The sequence below is a fragment of the Dasypus novemcinctus genome, chromosome 4 (assembly GCF_030445035.2).
Source record: "Dasypus novemcinctus isolate mDasNov1 chromosome 4, mDasNov1.1.hap2, whole genome shotgun sequence".
In the NCBI taxonomy this organism is placed as follows: Eukaryota; Metazoa; Chordata; class Mammalia; order Cingulata; family Dasypodidae; genus Dasypus; species Dasypus novemcinctus.
This window is the reverse complement of record NC_080676.1, coordinates 74,659,665-74,678,430: the sequence shown is the minus strand read 5'-3', so window position 1 is coordinate 74,678,430 and position 18,766 is coordinate 74,659,665. Positions and strand designations below refer to the sequence as shown.

The window sequence follows — 18,766 nt, the reverse complement described above, 5'->3', positions numbered from 1 at the left end:
CCCAAATCTCTATCTTCTCCATTAATCCCTCTGCAACCCTTTATTTAAAAAGGTTTTCCTACTTGACATGCTCATTAACCTGTCCTCAGCTGAATACACAGTACAATGTACTTTCCTTAATAACAGATGGTAAAAAATTTTGAGGTAAATTTAAGAGTATGTTTTCTAGCCAGAGCTCCTTCTTGGAAGTCTGGCCCAGTATAGGCTCAGGAAATCCCATAGTTTTGTTCACTTCCAGATATGGAGATGCTAATCCTCCAGGCTGGCTCTAGAATCATCCAATCACTTCATGTTTCCCTAGACCTGAAGATAACCAAAGCCAGTCCTGACCTCCTTGTAACCTAAAACCAAAACAGATATTCTAGATGCTCCATTCTGCAAACCCACATTTTGCTGGCTGATGCATTCTCTTTAAATACCACCATGCCTCAGTGAGAAAGTACATCAGGAACTGTGAGTGGCAAAAGATCTCCCACCAGTCCTGGAGTTACAGAGCCAACCCAGCCTACTAGACTGAGCAACAAATAGAACCTCCAAAGAAGGCCTAGATGAGTGGACCGCCCCCCCCCCCCCCCTCCCCACCACTTAGCCCTGTTGTAACCCAGGCTGAATAACATTGCACCAGTTCTGGACCAGATTGGCTGTGCACTAAAGAAAACCGCCAAGCCAAGTAACTTCCATTACAGCATTTGCCAGGATAATTGTTTTCACCCAGTCACTGGTAAATGATAATACCTGAAGTTTGCTAAAATCTATATTCCTTGGCCTAGAGAATCCCTTTAAGATCCGGCCCTTTCAGGATCTATTTTAGAGGTTCTCATATTCACTGGTGCAGATCTGAAATGTCTCAGACCAAACTAAACACTGTCTAATTCTCAGTGACCCCAAGCAAAGCCAGGACTCACACTTACCAGATGTCATCTACAGAACAGACCAAAAAGGTTCAGGAACTACGGCATTCTGGCCGAGCTGGAATAATTCTTTAATCCTTATGGCAACGTTTATTAATTATACCACATTTGTCTATTCTAGCATGCATCTTCTCTAATATTTAACAGTCCCTCTTGCTTGAAACGCTATCCTTTCTAGTCATTGAAACTCGTTGTATCGCTTCTTTCCTTTCCTTAGAAACGCTTCAGCCCTTTCCAAAGCGAAATACAGAATGTATCTGCACAACAAACAGCCCCCCCCCCGCCCCCGAATGCTAACGACTCCTTCAGAGCCACCCCCTACATTCCTCCACCTATCCGGCATCTTTTCCCTCAGGCCTCCCTCCGGTTCACACTCCCACTAGGTTTTCTGCAAGGATTCCCTTTCCTCCAACCCCTGCCCTTCCTACCTCCCAAAGAGCACACTCAGACAGCAAGTGACTGAGGCCTGCAGTGCATAAAAAGCACTGCACCAGGCACTGTATACAGAGACCTGAAGTCTCCCCAGAATTTTCACACCCACACCCAGCACCCTCCGGCCTCCCAAGGCAAATATCCTACCCTCTTCCCTACCTCTGATACCCCTCTAAGGCCTCGGAGGCCTCCTTTTCTCCTCCGCCACCCCGTCATTATCCCTTCTCTGCCCCCCAGCCCACCATCCGCGCCCTGCTTCCTCCCGTCCCCCAAGCATCCCCCGCTTTTCCCTAGGTCTCGGCCGGGTCCCCTGGCCACCCGCAGCCCCGCTAGGGATCGCCCCCCGCCCCCGGGTCAGGCCTTTACCGCCGCGCGCCCCCCCGCCGCGCACCTCCCCCCCACCCTCCCCCGCCCTCCCTGGGCCCAGGCCTGCCAGGCCAAGCGCTTTACCGCGGGCGGGCGCCGAGCAGCGCGGTCACCGACTGCAGGCGGCGGCAGCTCCAACCTTTCTAGGGGCTTTGAGAGGAGGGGAAGGGGGGAGGGGGAAGAACTTTTGCAGTGGCAGCTTCGGCAACAGCTCCCACCCCTGCGCCTTTCTCCTCTTCCTCCCCCTCCTCCTCCTCTTCCTCCTTCTCTTCCTCCTCCCAGAGCAGTAAAGACACAGACATGCCACGGCTAGAGCGCCGCCGCGGTCGCCGCCACTGCCGGCGCAATGCATTGTGGGAAGCCCCGCACAGGGGGAGTGCTACGCAGCCGCCTGCCCTCTCCTGGCCGGGGGACTAGGTTGGGAAGACCCAGCGTGGCTCTGACTTCTGGCGCCTGCGTGTCACTGACCCAGCGTGGCCAGGGAAGCTGGCTCCGAGCCTTGGATCCCGGGGCTGGACCTGGGAAAAGAGCAATTTGAGATAGATCGGAACTGAGGAACTCTCTGAGAGAGAGCCTCTCTCAGACTTAATCAGTGCCTTGCACCCCAAGAAGTGGCGTAGCCCCGAGTCAAAAGAGGCCCCGCGAAGTGGAAGAGGCAGGAACCTAGGTGAAAGGTTACCTGCCGGCATTTTTTGGCTTTTTCGCTTATGCTCTTACCCAGTTCTCTCCGCCGCCACCTCCAGTCGTTGGCTTCTGCCACGCCAAATGCCACTTTTTCCGGAAACAGCAGCCCTTCACCGTTGAAATTAGCATGCTGAGATGCAGTGTGAGCATTGAAAAGAAGCAAGAGATCCTGCCCTGGACCTTGTTGCGCAGGGTTGTACATGGCATTTCCTACTCACTTCATCTGAGGCCCACACCTTGGTCTGTATGACGAAGACTTGCTATAGAGCTGGAGCTGCACAGTTACGTCCTATCCCCTGGGGGCCCTTTAAGTTCCTTAGCCAAATTGTGACCTCCTTAATAGTGAGACCTTAATGGTGCCTTCATTCAACTAACATTTATTAGGAGCCCTGAGGTGCTTATGCATATTGCAATGGTTTATAATTACTCATCTTTGTGTCCCCACCCTAACACAAGGTCAATCGCACAATATAAAAGATGCTCAGTGAATGTTGAGTAATTATGAACATCAGGAAGTGGCCGTGGGATGAAACACCTTCATTACGTCTTCATAATTATCCGAAGACTCTACTTAGTGCTGTAATACTAGGGAAGGGAGGAAGAAAAAGGCAAAAAGGGTATTAAACTATATAATCATTTCTGGAATTTTCCTTCGCTTGTCCTCACCCACATTCCCACCCCTTGCCAACTGATGTTCATTTGAATAGTGCTTTTTGGGGAAGCTCCAAATTCCAACATTATGTGCTTGTGATGGCACTGAGTTATATTAGTGTCTGCAAGGTTAATGTTCCCCCAGGCATTAACTTTAGTAAATCGTGACGCCTATTTAGAAATAGCTGAGGACCAGTGGTTGTTTAATTTAGACACAGGTAACTCAGGAGAGCAAGATAAACCACAGCTACACAATCAACTCTCTCTCATGTGTCTTCTCCATTCAAAAATATAAATTATAATAAGACGACAATACAGATTCTGAATGCTAATTGCAACAAAACAGTGACACAAGCTAGAGCAAGAGGCAGTTATCTGGAGGGCAGCCTTCTGGCACCTCCTAGCATCTGCAGTGGCATGTTAGAATAAAATTTTAAGAACACCTCTGGCATCAAAGAAGCAGACTCTGAGTATTAGGCAAAGGAAAACTAATAACTGAAAAGGTCTGAAGTCATGAAGAATACATCCAGTGGACTAAGAAAGATTGGTTTGACATTAAGAGTGAATGTAGTTCTCTACTCATCACCATAACCAAGAAACAAGAGGAAAGCCAGACACAGGGGTAATCATAGCAGAAGAGATGGTGGGGATCAAGTTTAGACCTTTTATAAGTTAGCTCCAGTTTGCCTCTCCATGTTCCTCTTGCTCCACTCCCCTGACACCAGCCTTAAGCATTGTCTATTCCTTCCCTTTACTTTTTTTTTAAAAACTTAAAAAATAATTACTAAACCCTCAGGAAATTATAGACATAGTACAGAGTCCCATGTATCCTTCACCAGCTTCCCCCAATGGTAGCATCTTATAAAGCTCTAATAAGACATGAAAACCAGGAAATTGACATTGTACATTCCTATTAACCAGACTATAGAATTTGCTCAGCTTTCATCACTTTTTTAAACCTGCATTCATATGTGTATGTGTGTGTGTCATGTAATGCAATTTTATCCCATGTAGAGATCCAAGATACAGACTGTTTCACTACAACCAAGATATGGAACTGTTTCATCACCACAAAAAAACACCCGCAGGCTACCTCTTTGTATTTGCAAATGCCACACCCCACTCTACCCCTCATGGATCTCTGCTCCCTAATAACCACTAATCTGTTCTCCATCTCTATAGTCGTTTAAAAAATATTATATAGGGAAACGGACTTTGGCCCAGTGGTTAGGGCGTCCGTCTACCATATGGGAGGTCCGCGGTTCAAACCCCGGGCCTCCTTGAGCCGTGTGGAGCTGGCCATGCGCAGCGCTGATGCGCACAAGGAGTGCTGTGCCACGCAAAGGTGTCCCCCGCGTGGGGGAGCCCCACACACAAGGAGTGTGCCCGTGAGGAAAGCCGCCCAGCGTGAAAAGAAAGTGCAGCCTGCCCAGGAATGGCACCGCCCACACTTCCCGTGCCGCTGACGACAACAGAAGCGGACAAAGAAACAAGACGCAGCAAATAGACACAGAGAACAGACAACCGGGGGGGGGGGGGAATTAAATAAATAAATAAATCTTTAAAAATATATATATATTATATAAATGGAATCACACAGCACGTAACCTTTTGAGATTGATGTTTTTCATTGAGCGTAATGTCCTTGAGTTCCATTCAGACTGCTGCAGGTTTCAAAACTTCATTCCTTTTCCTTGCTGAGCAGTATTCCGTTATATGGATATATCAGAATTTGGTCAACCATTCAACTATTAAAAAATATTTGGGTTATTTCCAGTTTTTTGCTATTACAAATAAAACTACTATGAACATTTGTGTATAGGTTTTGTGTGAGCCTAAGTTTTTATTTCTCTGGGATAAATGCCCAAGAATATAATTAATGGGTCGTATGGTAGGTGCATGTTTAGTTTTTTAAGAAGCTGCCAAACTATTTTCCAGAAAGACTGTATCATTTTACATTCCCACCAGCAATGTGTGAGAGATTGACTTTCTCCCAATCCTCACCAGCATTTGGTGTTATCACATTTTTTATTTTAACTGTTTTAATAGGTTTGTAGTGATACCTCATGTGGTTCCTTTCCTTTTCAAAAGGGGTTCTCTCTCCCCAAAATTAGTCCCTAAATAGAATTCATGCTATCTCTCCAACTCCTATTTTCCTTGATGTCCTTGCAAACAAGCTCACAAGTCCCTTTTGTTGAAGGATTTCATTGCGTGTAACTAAAGAGAAACAAAAATGTTGTTGGTAAGTTATAAAGGTGCTTGAAATATTAAGTTTATATAGTTTGCATCTTTTTTGTTATTCTTGTTTTGAGATGGCTCCAAGTAACATTTGTCAAATGGGCCTAAAAGTTTCTTTTGGGAGGTGACATGAACTAAGCTAAGCTGCTTAGAATGCTGTCCAGAGGTGGCAAACTTAAATGCCCAAAAAAGCCAAGTAGGTAACATGATGTCTGACATGAAACAATTGACAGTGGGAGGGACTGTGAAGAGCATGAGAGATACAGCTCTTCTAAAATGCCCAGCCAGGGCTCTCTGTTTCTCACCATTTGGCCCTTGCAGTGTCAGCTGCCTACTTGAGACACAATAGTAAAGTTGAAATAAACAGGTTTGGCCTATTGGGTGCCTGGTCACATGGACTGCTTTAACTCAGGTATTGCCATCAATGATCCTTTCATTAACCTCAACTACATGGTCTACATGTTGCAGGATGATTCTACCCATGGCAAGTTCAAAGGCACAGTTAAGGCTGACAATGGGAGCTTGCCTTCAATGACAAGCCCATCTCATATCGACTAGGAACAGATACTGTCAATTTCAAATGGAGAGATGTTGGTGCTGAATGTGTTGTGGAGTCCACTGGTGTCTTCACTGCTTAGCCCCTTCCACCAATGTCCCCGTGTTTGTGACGGGCATGACTTATGAGAAGGATAACAATTTCCTCAAGATTGCCAGCAAGGCTTCCTGTACTACCAAATGCCTGGTCTCCTGGCAGTTGTCATTCATGACAACTTTTGCATCATGGAGATGTCCACACCATCACTGCAACCCAGAAGACTGTGGATGACCCCTCCAGGAAACTGTGGCATGATGGCTGTGCAGCTCCCCACAACATCATCCTTGAATCTACTAAACTGCCAAGGCGGTGGGCAAGATCATCCCTGCACTGAGTGGGACGCTCACTCTCATGGCCTTCAGCATCCCCACCCCTATTGTTTCTGTCATGGATCCAACCTGCCATCTGGAGAAAGTGGCCAAATATGATCGCATCAAGAAGGTTGGTGAAGCAGGTGTCAAAGGGCCTCCTAAAGGGCATCCTGGGCTATACTGAGGACCAGGTTATCTCCTATGACTTTTAACAGTGACATTCACTCTTCTACCCTTGATGCTAGAGCTGGCACTGCCTCAGTAACCACTTTGTTCAGCTCATTTCCTGGTGAGTACAATGCATTTGGCTACAGCAACAGAGTGGTGGACTTTATGGTACACATGGCTTTCAAGGAATAAGAGTCCCCTAGAGCACAAACCCTAGCAATAGCACATGAAGAAAAAAGAGGCAATCAAGCTGGGTAGTCCTTGCCCCAACTCAATCCCCCAACACTGAGGATCTCCCATCCTCAGCAATTTCCATACCATACCTCCTGAAAAGTCCTATCTTCTCATGTACCATCAGTAAAGTACACTCTACCAAGCCAAAAACAAAAGGCACAGCCAATATTCATTTCCAGATGATAGTTTTCAAGTGACAATATAAAAAAAAATCAGGAAATCAAGAGAAATCAGGGGTTTTGATGCTGGAGTTTGATGCTGAAGCCTTAAGCTGGAGCCCCGGGAAGTAAACTCACAAAGGTAAGAGAAGCAAGACCCTGAAAGGGAGGAACCTCGGAAGCCTGAACCCTCACAGGTGTCGGTAGCCATCTTGCTCCAATGTGTGAAAATAGACTTTGGTGAGGGAAGTAACTTATGCTTTATGACTGGGTATCTGTAAGTTCCCACCCCAAATAAATACCCTTTATAAAAAACAAAAAGAAAGAGAGAGAAATCAGAAATCTGAATTTTGAGGGAACTTTCCCAAATATTGTTGGCAACTGTCAGTTCCCAGGGCTGCTATAACAAAGTACCACAAACTGACTAAAACAACAGAAATTTATTGTCTTAAGTTCTGGAAGCTATAGGTCTGGAATCAAGGTGTCAGCAAGGTCATGCATTCTCTGAAGTCTGTAGAGCAGATTCTATTCCGTGCCTTTCTCCTGACTTCAGGCAGTGACTTGTCAGAAATGCATGGCAGGCTCTGCCTCACTCATCACATAGGGTTATTGTCTCTGTGTCAGCAGTCATATTGGATTAGGACTCACTCTAATCTAATAACATCTTCAAAGGCCCTATTTCCAAATAAAGTTATATTTTCTGAACCGGTGGTTAGGACTTAACCATGTCTTTTTGAGGAATACAATTCAATGATAACTTGAACTAAGTTCCTTTATTTAAAAGATGAAAGCATGTCAGACAATACTTGTCTGTAGGCCAGATTAAGCCTACAGCCACCAGTTTATCTTACCTGATATGGCCTAACCCATGGAGGGCTGGCACCACTGGTCTTGACTGGTCCATGTCTTTCAGGACCTTTTTCCCTTCCTCTGACTCTGGAATGGATTCTCAGTTTCAGCCGTTGGGTTACTTTAGAGGAAGAATGCACTTCCATCTCTTGACCCCAAAGATTTAACCAGGTCTTCAGACTCTCCTGTACCAACCATCATCTTTAAAGCTTCCTGAAATTCTCTGGCTCAGGAGTATTTGGAAGTACTTATCCTCTCTACCCATGTGGTTGTCTACAGCATGAGCCATTTGTTAAGGCTGATTCTACTGTAGGAAGAAACTTGGCTTCCTTTTGCAAAGCATTGGAAAAAAATTTCATAACCTTGACAGAGATTGGTCCACAGAAGCCCATGTCCACAATATCTTGTCACTCTTACTGTACCCAGGAAAACATGGTTTTTCCTATTCCTAGAGGTCCTTTCTTCCTGGGACACGACCCCCTGAATTCCTGCTTCAGACCTGAATTGCACTTTCAGGTCATTGATAGAACTTAATTAGGATAGAAAGTCAAATAAACTCTTGAGTCTGGAAAAACAAATAGCCTTCCACCTCCCAAGTACATCTAAGGGAGATACTGGGTTACACTAAAATTCACCAGCTGTGAGATAACTATAATTTGAAGTAACAGATCCAGATACACAAGAATAAATGAAAATTAGGCTTTGGACCAGGATGATGTCAATGAAAAAGAAAAAAATAAAAATAAGGCAACATTATGAGGATAGTATCTTTAATGGCCCAGGGGTTACATGGTAGTTAATAACACATACTCTACAGCTAAATATTAAGATATTTTTCCACCTGAATCACATCTTTTCTATCCTTTTCTTGTGCTTGTATAGTCTCTACAATTCTTTGCCTTGCTCTAATCCATTTGTAGGACTCTCACGTAATAACTTTGCAACCTTAGTTACTGTACCCTCCTGTGCTGTCAAGTGTCCCACCTGTAAAATAGGGCCAATAATAGTACCTTCCTCTTAGAGCTGTTGTGAAGATTAAATAAGTTAGTATGTGTAAAGTATTTCAAACAATACACAACACTTGACACATAGTTAAATGTTCTTTGTATTGATGACATTATTGTTATTGTGATTATTTTTAAAAATCCAGGGAAGCGGACTTGGCCCAGTGGTTAGGGCGTCTGTCTACCACATGGGAGGTCTGCGGTTCAAACCCCGGGCCTCCTTGACCTGTGTGGAGCTGGCCCATGCGCAGTGCTGATGCGCGCAAGGAGTGCCCTGCCACGCAGGGATGTCCCCCACGTAGGGGAGCCCTATGCTCAAGGAGTGAGCCCCATAAGGAGAGCCACCCAGCGCAAAAGAAAGTGCAGCCTGCCCAGGAATGGCGCTGCACACACAGAGAGCTGACACAACAAGATGACGCAACAAAAAGAGACACAGATTCCCGTGCCACTGACAACAACAGAAGCGGACAAAGAAGACGACACAGCAAAAAAGACACAGAGAACAGATAACTGGGATGAGGGGGAGGGGAGATAAGTAATTAAATAAATAAATAAATAAATAAATCTTTAAAAAATAAAAGAACCTAAAGGTGGTACTTGACCAAATTTTCTAAAAATAAAATTCAATTGGGAAAAAGGTCCTACAAGTGGATTAGAGCAAGGGAAAGAGTTGTAGAAACTATACAAGTACAAGAAAAGAATAGGAGAGATGTGATTAATGAATGTTAAGTATGAGGGATAAAAAGGGTATAAGATAACTGGGGAAAAAAATTAAACAACCTGCAGAAAAAATACATAGCATTATTCAGAATACTTATTTCTGAGCATAATCATTGCCTGAACAATTTTACAAGGATGATGAAAATTGTCTATTGTAAAGATGTTTGCTACTTTCTACCCTGCAAATGCCAGTAAATCAAGTACTGGCCTCTTCTTTTGCAAGGTTTAAGCAGAATGAAGACGAGTTACCTGTTTATATGTGTATTAAAGCAGTGGGTTTCCATAAAAAAGAGATAATGGCAACAGGAAATTTTTATCATCCTAGAGCTTTCAAAGATGTCATACATTTACTTACTGCCAAAGGGCAATATAGTGAGGAAGTGAATTTTTTTAATTTCTTGTTTTTACTATCTTTATATAATTTGAATTTAAAAAGCACGACAGGGGAAGCAGATGTGGCTCAGGTGATTGAGCTCCTGCCTACCACATGGGAGGTCCAGGTTCAGTTCCCAGTGCCTCCTAAAGAAGATGAGCAAAACAGCAAGTGGACACAAGATGATGCAGTAAGATGACACAACCAAGAGACACAGTTAGGAAACACAATGAGAGGTGCAACAAAGCAGGAAGAGAGGTGGCTCAGGCATTAGGGGCCTCCCTCCCACATAGGAGGTCCCAGGTTCATTAATGGACATCTCCTAAAAAAAAAAAAAAGACCAGCACACAACAAGAAGACACAGTGAATGCATATAGTGAAGGGGTGGGGAGAAATAAATAAATACAATAAATCTTTAAAAAATTTATTTTTTAAAATAAATTATTTATTTACCAAAGTATATTAAAACTACCCTGTTGCTAAACAATTAGAGGTCAATCCCATGGAGAAAGTTTAGTTTTCTCAAAAATAACCATCTTCTGGGAAGCAGATGTGGCTCAAGTGATTGGGCTCCTGTCGACCATACATACAGGGTTCAATTCCCGGGGCCTCCTGGTGAAGGCAAGCTGGCACACATGGCAAGCTGGCCTGAGCAGACTACATAGCTGGGCACACCAGAGGCTCCATTCCCACCCCTGGCAGGAGAGGAGGGGAGATGGTGCTTCATCAGTCTACGTGGGCAACTGCGGTCAGTTTTGACTGGCATGGCTTATTTTGCTGCTCACACCTGTGACTCATATACAGAACATTGTACCTCCAAGCAACAGGATATACATTTTTCTCAAATGCTCATGGATCTTTCTTCAGGATAGACCATATGTTGGGTCAAAAAGCAGATCACAATAAATTTATAAAGATCAAAATTATACAAAGCACTTTCTTTGATCATTATGGAATAAAGCTGGAAATCAACAAAAGGCAGAATAAGGGAAAATTCACAAATAAATGGAGATTAAATAACACACAATTAATCAGTGGATCAAAGGAGAAACTGCAAGAGAAATCAATAAATATCTCAAGATGAATGAAAATGAGAACACAACATATCAGAAACTATGGAATACAGTGAAAAACAGGCTGAGAGGGAAATTTATAACCTTCAATGCTTACATTAAAAAACGAGAAAGAGCTAAAAATCAATGAACTAACTACAGAGCTGAAGGAACTAGAAAAAGAACAGCAAACTATGCACAAAGTGAGCGAAAAAATGAAATAACAAAGATCAGAGCTGAAATAAATGGATTTGAGAATGCAGCAACAAAAAAAGAACAATAGAGAAAATTAACAAATCCAAAACCTAGGCTGTAGATTAGTAGGAGATAGAATGAGGACTGAAAGGGGTACTGATGCTTAAAGTATATAGACTTTTCAATTAGTTTTAATGTCAAAGTGTGAAAATGGATAAAGCTGATGGTAATACATTATAGTAAGTATAACTAATAAGGCTGGTTTGCACATGGGAAGATCAACAAAATGACAAACCCCTAGCTATACTGTCAAATGAAAAAAAGAGAGAAGATGCAAATAAAATGGCAAATGAAAATGGGGACATTCCTCTGACCCCACAGAAATAAAAGATATCATAAGAGGTTATGATGAACAACCAATGCCAACATATTAGACAACGTGGATGAATTGGAAACATTCCTAGGAATACACAAGCAATCTTCACTGGCCCTAGAAGAAATAGAAGACCTCAACAAACTAATCACAAGCAAAGAGTTTAAATCAGTAATCACTTAACTCCTCAAAATGAAAATCCCAGGATCAGATGGCTTCACAGGTGTATTCTATCAAGCATTCAAAGATTTAATACCAATCTTACTCAAACTCTTCCAAAAAACTGAACAGGAAGCAATACTACTAAACTTATTTTATGAACTCAATATCACCCTAATACCAAAGCCAGATGAAGATATTACCAAGAAAAAGAAAATTGCAAACCCATTTCCCTATTGAATACAGATGCAAAAATCCTCAATAAAATACTCACTAATAGAATCCAACAAGACATTAAAGAATTATTCATCATGATCAAGTGAGTTTTATCCCAGACATGCAAGCATGGTTCAACACAAGAAAATCATTCATCATAATATACTACATTAATAAATCAAAGCAGAAAAATTACAGGATCATCTCAACTGAAGCAGAAAAACCATTTGACAAAATTCAGCATCCTTTTTTGATAAAAAGAAAAAAAACACTGCAAAAGATAAGAATTGAAAGAAACTTTCTCAGCATGATAAAGGTTGTTTATGAAAAACCCACAGCTAACATTGTACTCAATGGTAAAAGACAGAAAGTTTTCCCATTGAGATTGGGAACAAGACAAGGATGCCCTATGTCACACTGTTGTTCAGTATAGTTCTAGAGTTCTAGTTAGAACATACTTGCTAGAAAAAGAAAAGTCATCCAAATTAGAAAGGAAGAAGTAAAACTTTCCCTATTCACAAATAATATAATCTTGTACCTAGAAAATCCCAAAAAATTATCAACAATAAAGCTAATAAACAAATATCTAATAAACAAATTCAGGAGAGTTGCAGGATACAAAATTAATGTGCAAAAATAGTAGCATGGGAAGCAGATGTGGCTAAAGTGATTGAACTCCTGCCTACCACATGGGAGGTCCCTGATTCAGTTCCCAGTGCCTTGTAAAGAAGACAGCGAGGTGGTGCAAAGGGCAGGCATGGCAAGCTGATGCAAGAAGAGACACAAGAAGAAAAACATAATGAGAGATACAATAAAGCAGGGAACAGAAATGACGCAAGCAATTAGGTGCCTCCCTCCTGCATCGGATGTCCCAGGTTCGGTTCCTGATGCCTCCTATAAGAAACAAGGAAGATGAACAGACACATAAGTGCAAAAAAACAAGGGTTGAGGAGAAGTAAAAAAGTAAAATAAATCTTTTTTAAAAGATCAGTAGCATTTCTATATACTAGTAATGGGCAATCTGAGGAAGAAGTCTAGGGAAAAAATTCCATTTACAATAGCAATAAAAAGAATCAAATATTTAGGAATAAACTTAACCAAGTATATAAAGCACTTGTATTCAGGAAACTAAAAAGCATTGCTAAAAGATATCAAAGAAGACCTAAATAAATGGAAGAACATTCCATGTTCATGGATGGGAAGGCTAAATATCATTAAGGTGTCAATTCTACCCAAATTGATATACAAATTCAATGCAATCCCAATAAAAATTCCAACAGCCTTTTATGCAGAAGTGTAAAAGTCAATTATCAAATTTATTTGGAACGGTAAAGGACACTGAATTGCCAAAAATGTCTTAAAAAGGAAGAATGAGGCTGGAGAACTCTCACTTCCAGACTTTAAATCATATTACATAGATGCAGTGGAAAAAAAAAACAGCATGATTACTAGCAACAAGATAGAAATGTAGACCAATGGAACCAAATTGCGTTTCAGAAAAAGACACTCACATCTATGGTCAAGTAATTGACAGGGCTGTCAAACCCACCCAGCTGGAGCAGAACTGTCTACTCAACAAATTGTGCTGGGAGAACTGGATAGCCATATCCAAAAGAAAGAAAGAAGACACCTACCTCACACCTTATACAAAAATTAACTCAAGAGAGATCAAAGACCTAAATATATAAGTGAGACTTTCTGGTTGGGGAACAAATGTGGCTTAAGCGGTTAAGCACCTGCTTCCCACATGGAAGGTCCTGGGTTAGGTTCTCAGTGCCTCCAGAAACAAAACAAAACAAAACCCCACAAATGACGAACAAAAAAATGAAAAAATCTAACTCAAGGGAGTTGATGTGGCTCAGTGGTTAGTGCTGGCTTCCTACTTATGAAGTCCTGGGTTCAGTCCCTGGCCACCATACCTAAAAAAAAAAAAAAAAAAGTGAGAACCATAAAACTCCTAGAAGAAAATGTAGGAAAACATCTTCAAAACCTGGTGGTAGGTGGCGGTTTCTTAAACCTGCCACCAAAAGCAGAAGTAACAAAAGAAAACATGGGTAAATGGAACCTCCTCAAACTTAAACACTTTTGTGCTTCAAAGGACTTCGTCAAGGAAGTGAAAAGGCAACCGTGTTAGTCAGCCAAAAGGCTGATGCAGAGTACCAGAACTCTATTGGCTTTTATAAAGGGTATTTATTTGGGGGAGAACCTTACAGTCACAAGGCCCTAAAGAGTACAACTCAAAGTACCATTAGTGATACATTCTCACCCAAAGTCTGTTGCCATGTGTTGATGCAAGATGGTGGATGATGTCTGTGATTCTTTAGCCTTCCTTCTTCCTCTTAAGGCTCTGTGGTCCCAGCTTCTTCCAATCTCAGCTGTAGGGTAGCATACGGCTTGTCTCTCTCCCTGGGACTCATTTCTTTCTGGGCTCAATTGTTCTGTTCTTTTCACAAGATCAGCTATAGACTATCAGGTTCATCTCTTCCTGGGGCCTCTGCCATGTCTAATGAGCTATCTCTCTTCCTCTGTGTTCTTCTTCTCTGTGTATCTATTTCCATGTGAGAGTCTATTTTATCAGCCCAAGGGGGAGGGGACTAAGTTGTACTCTAATAGTTGAATCAAAGCCCTAATCTTAACATAATTTAATCAAAGCCATCTCAGCTGAATCTAACACAATCAAAGGGTATCACACCCAGAGGAAAAAACCAGTTTACAAACATAATCAAATTTTTTTTTGAATTAATAAATAATAACAAACTGCTACGGCAACCCACTAATTGGGAGAAAATATTGGAAACCATATATCTGATAAGGGTTTGGCTTCCATGCTATATAAAGAGATCTTTCAGCTCAACAATAAAAGAGCAAACAATCCGATTTTAAAAATGGACTTATATAGATATTTCTCCCAAGAAGAAATACAAATGGAAAAGAGCACATAAAACAATGTTCAGTATCACTAGCTATTAGGGAAATGCAAATCAAAACTACAATGAGATATCATCTCACACTCATAGAATGACCATTATTTTTTTAAAAAACACACAACAACAACAATATGGAGAGGATGTGGAGAAATAGGAACACTTGGCAGAAGAATGTAGAATGGTGCAGGCTCTGTAGAAGACAGGAAATTAAATATAGAACTGCCATATGATCTGGCAATCCCTCTGCTGGGAATATATACAGAAGAACTAAATACAGTGGCATGAACAGATATTTGCACACGTGTTCAAGAGTGGCATTATTCACAATTGTCAAAAGATGAAAACACAGAGATGTACTTACCAAATGCAATGGATGTGTCATGATGATGGGAGAGAGTGTTGCTGTGGGGGGAGTGGGGGGTGGGGGCGGTGGGGTTGAATGGAACTTCATATTTTTTGAATGTAATATTTTTTAAAAAATGAATTTAAAAAAAAAGATGAAAACAACCCAAGTGTCCATTAACCGATGAATGGATAAACAAAATATTGTATATACATACAATGGAATACTATGCTGCTGTAAGAATAATTGAAATTGGGACACATATGATAAGAATGAAACTTGAGAACATTATGCTAAGTGAAATAAGCCAGGCACAAAATGACAAATATTGTATGTTATCACTAATATGAAGTAAATACAAAGCAAAAGCTCATGGAGTTAAAACCTAGACTATAGATTACTAGGAGATAAGATGAAGACTGAGAAGGGGACTGATGCTTAATGTATGTAGACTTTTCAATAAGCTTGAGTGTAAAATTGTGAAAATGGATAGAGTTGATGGTAACACATTATAGTGAGTATAACTAACATTGCTGGTTTATAAATGGGATTGTGGCTGAAAGGGGTAGTCTAGGGCTATAAATGTCCATTGAAAGGAAGCTAGAGAATAATCTAGGGATTGAACAATCCAGTGAACCCAGAGGTGGGTGAGTATTGTAGTTAATAATACAAATACAAGAATGTTCTTCTATGAACTAGTACTAATATTCATCACTATTACAAGGTGGTAAGAATATAGTGATGCATGGAAAAAATATTGTTGACATAACTTGTGGACTCTAGTTAACAGCAATATTGTAACATTCTTGCATGAATGTCAAAGAAGGTCTGTATCAATGCTTATGGTCAATAACAGGGAGTATGGGATTTTTTCCTTTTGAGCTAAGGAAAACATTCATAGATTTACTGGTTTGCAGAACTCTCGGATGAAAGTGAAAGCCACTGAGTGTACACTTTGGATAGAATGTACAAGCATGGAACTGTATAATACAGAGAACCCTGTGATGGAAGATAGACTGTGGTTAACAGTACAAATAGGAGAGTATTCTCTAATGAACTATAACAAATGTACAATACTAAGACATAGTATTAATAATAGTGGGTATATGGAAAAAATATACCAATTATACACTATGGACCATAGTTAGTGGTAGTCTGATAATGTTTCATAATCTGTAACATATCTTCCATGATAATGTAAGGTTTTCGTGGAGGAGTGATGTATGGGAATTCTGAACATTATGCATGATTATTTTGTAAGCTTACAACTTCTCTAATACAAACAAATTTAAAAAATCAACCATTATGTAGGACTTTCTTTCACATTTAGAGAAACATTTACCTCCCAATAATTAAAAATATGCAAGTTTAAAACAAGGAAAAATAAATAAATATGCAAGCTTTGAAGCAATTTCTCTCAAAAACAAACACATATACACATCTTAAACAAGGGACAAAATATGAACAAGTAATGTGGAAGAAGAAATATACATTAAAATTTGGTGAAAGTGATTTACAATAGTGGTAAGAAAAGGAAATGATAGCATCAGTGATAAAGTAGAAAATTTTCTGATGGGAGGAGACTGTTTTGCCTTTTTAGTCACTAATTGATTTCTTATAAAGGCAACCATTTCACACTTTTCCAAAGAAGATTATGCAGCTTCCTAAGCTTCACTCTGTCTTGATGGAAGAAAAAGTGGGGAGGATTCAACTCAAAATCAGCTTATCTGGGATTTTGTTTTGATTGAAAGAAAATAAATTTCAACATCACTACTAAAATCAGTCTGAATTTAACCTCATGCTTCATATCATCTAAGTCTGCATGTGTTCTCCCCCAGACCTCTAACACTGAAAAATATGTCATCCAAAACCAAGAGCACAAGTCATCAAGAAAGAGTTAATATGGGAAGAGGATGTGGCTCAACCAGTTGGGCGTCTGCCTACCACATGGGAGGTCCCAGGTTCGGGTCCTGGTGCCTCCTAAAAGAAGATGAGCAGACACTGCACCCACCATAAAGAGCTAGATGCCACACCTGCCATAACAATGAGCTAGATGTTGCACCTGCTGCAATGAGCAGATGCCTAAACAAGCAGATGCCACATGCCAGCAGATGCCATAGCCCACAGGGAGCAGATGTGGCTTAGGCCATTGGGCACTTGCCTCCCATGTGGGAGGTCCTGAGTTAGGTTCCTGGTTCCTCCTGGAGAAGCCAAACAAACAATGAGCAGACAGACAAGCAAACCATCTGGGTGAGGGGGGATAAGTAAGAAAAATAAAGTAAATAAATAAATCTTGGGAAGTGGACTTGGCCCAGTGGATAGGGTGTCCGTCTACAACATGGGAGGTTCACAGTTCAAACCCCGGGCCTTCTTGACCCGTGTGGAGCTGGCCCATGCACAGTGCTGATGCACACAAGGAGTGCCCTGCCACACAGGGGTGTCCCCCGTGTAGGGAAGCCTCATGTGCAAGGAATGTGCCCCCTAAGGAGAGCAGCCCAGCATGAAAGAAAGTGCAGCCTGCCCAAGAATGGCACTGCACACACAGAGAATTGATGCAGCAAGATGACGCAACAAAAAGAGACATAGATTCCCAAGCCACGGACAATAACAGAAGCGGACAAAAACAAGAACACGCAGCAAATGGACACAGAAAACAGACAGCTGGGTGGGGGAGGGAAGGGGAGAGAAATAAATAAAAATAAATCTTAAAAAAAAATAAATCTTAAAACAAGGAAATACTTAATAAGTGGGTATTTTGCTTACAAAACCAGTGAAGTTTGTAGTATGTTGGGAAAGTTTCCATCTTTTTCTAAAATGTTTTGGTGGTTATACAATTACATATCAGAATTATTTGGAAGCTTCATTTACCCCCAAATACCACATTCCCAAAGATGCCAAGTAGTAGAGCTATTACAGAAAAGACAAATAAAAAATTTGAGTACAATTTAGTTACTGTAAAACCTTTATGATATATCCCTATGTCACATATTGTTGTAAGAAATATTGTTACTACCAGTTTTAAAATCATATAGGTTGTTTCATAGAAATCAGAAAAAAAGGGACAATGGCATCAAATTCTGAATATACAGTCAGATAACATGAAATTGCTGAAATATGCATGAACCGTGGATTTTAATATTAATTCAAAAGTTTAATACTTTTCTTTTTGAGGGGCAAGATGGGACCTATACCAGTCTGTCTGGACATCTGTATTCACTTTCATCCTGCATGGACTAGATTGTTGGCCCCCATTTGATTACATCCCTGCCCCCAGTAAGACTGAATGGGGGTGGGGATGATGTTTCCTCAGCCTCTTGGGACAATAGCAGGTGCTTTCGGCCCACATGGACTAGATTGCTGGGCACACCAGTGGCTCCATCCCTGCCCTGAAAGGGCAGGAGTAGGGGCAGGGCTTTCTCAACCTCTCCAGGCAATGGCAGTCACGTTCGTCCTGTATGGGGTAGATTTTGATGTACATATGTGACTCCATCCCCTCCCCAGGTGGGGCTAGAAGAGGTGTGGAGCTTCAGCAGTCTCTCTGAGCTACTACAGATGGTCTTGGCCTGCATAGCTTGGATTACTAAACATGGCTGTGGCTCCGTACCTACCCCTGGCAAGGGAGAAATGTGGGAGATGGTCCATCAGTTCCTTGGGCAACACAGGCAGCTTCAGCCTCCATAGCTTACAGTACTGACTGCATCCCCAGCAACTACTCTGCCACCAGCAAGGGAGAAAAGGCAAGAAACAGATAAAAAGAACTGAAAAAAATTCAGATTCATTGAACACGAACCACTATAAAGTTCCAAA

At 41.4% G+C, this 18,766-nt stretch overlaps 1 protein-coding gene across 6 annotated transcripts in view; it reads right to left on the bottom strand.

Moving 5' to 3' along the window:
• ZNF148 (zinc finger protein 148) overlaps positions 1 to 2,059 on the bottom strand; it is a 148,750-nt gene extending 146,691 nt beyond the window's left edge. For 2 of the 6 annotated variants that reach the window (XM_058295666.1, XM_058295668.1), the window contains exon 1: positions 1,794 to 2,059. The gene's annotated coding sequence lies outside the window, so the exon portion shown is untranslated. The remainder of the gene's footprint in view (positions 1 to 1,793) is intronic. The other 4 variants (XM_058295667.1, XM_058295669.1, XM_071214739.1 and 1 more) reach the window with 4 other exon arrangements.
• Positions 2,060 to 18,766: the final 16,707 nt, after the last annotated feature.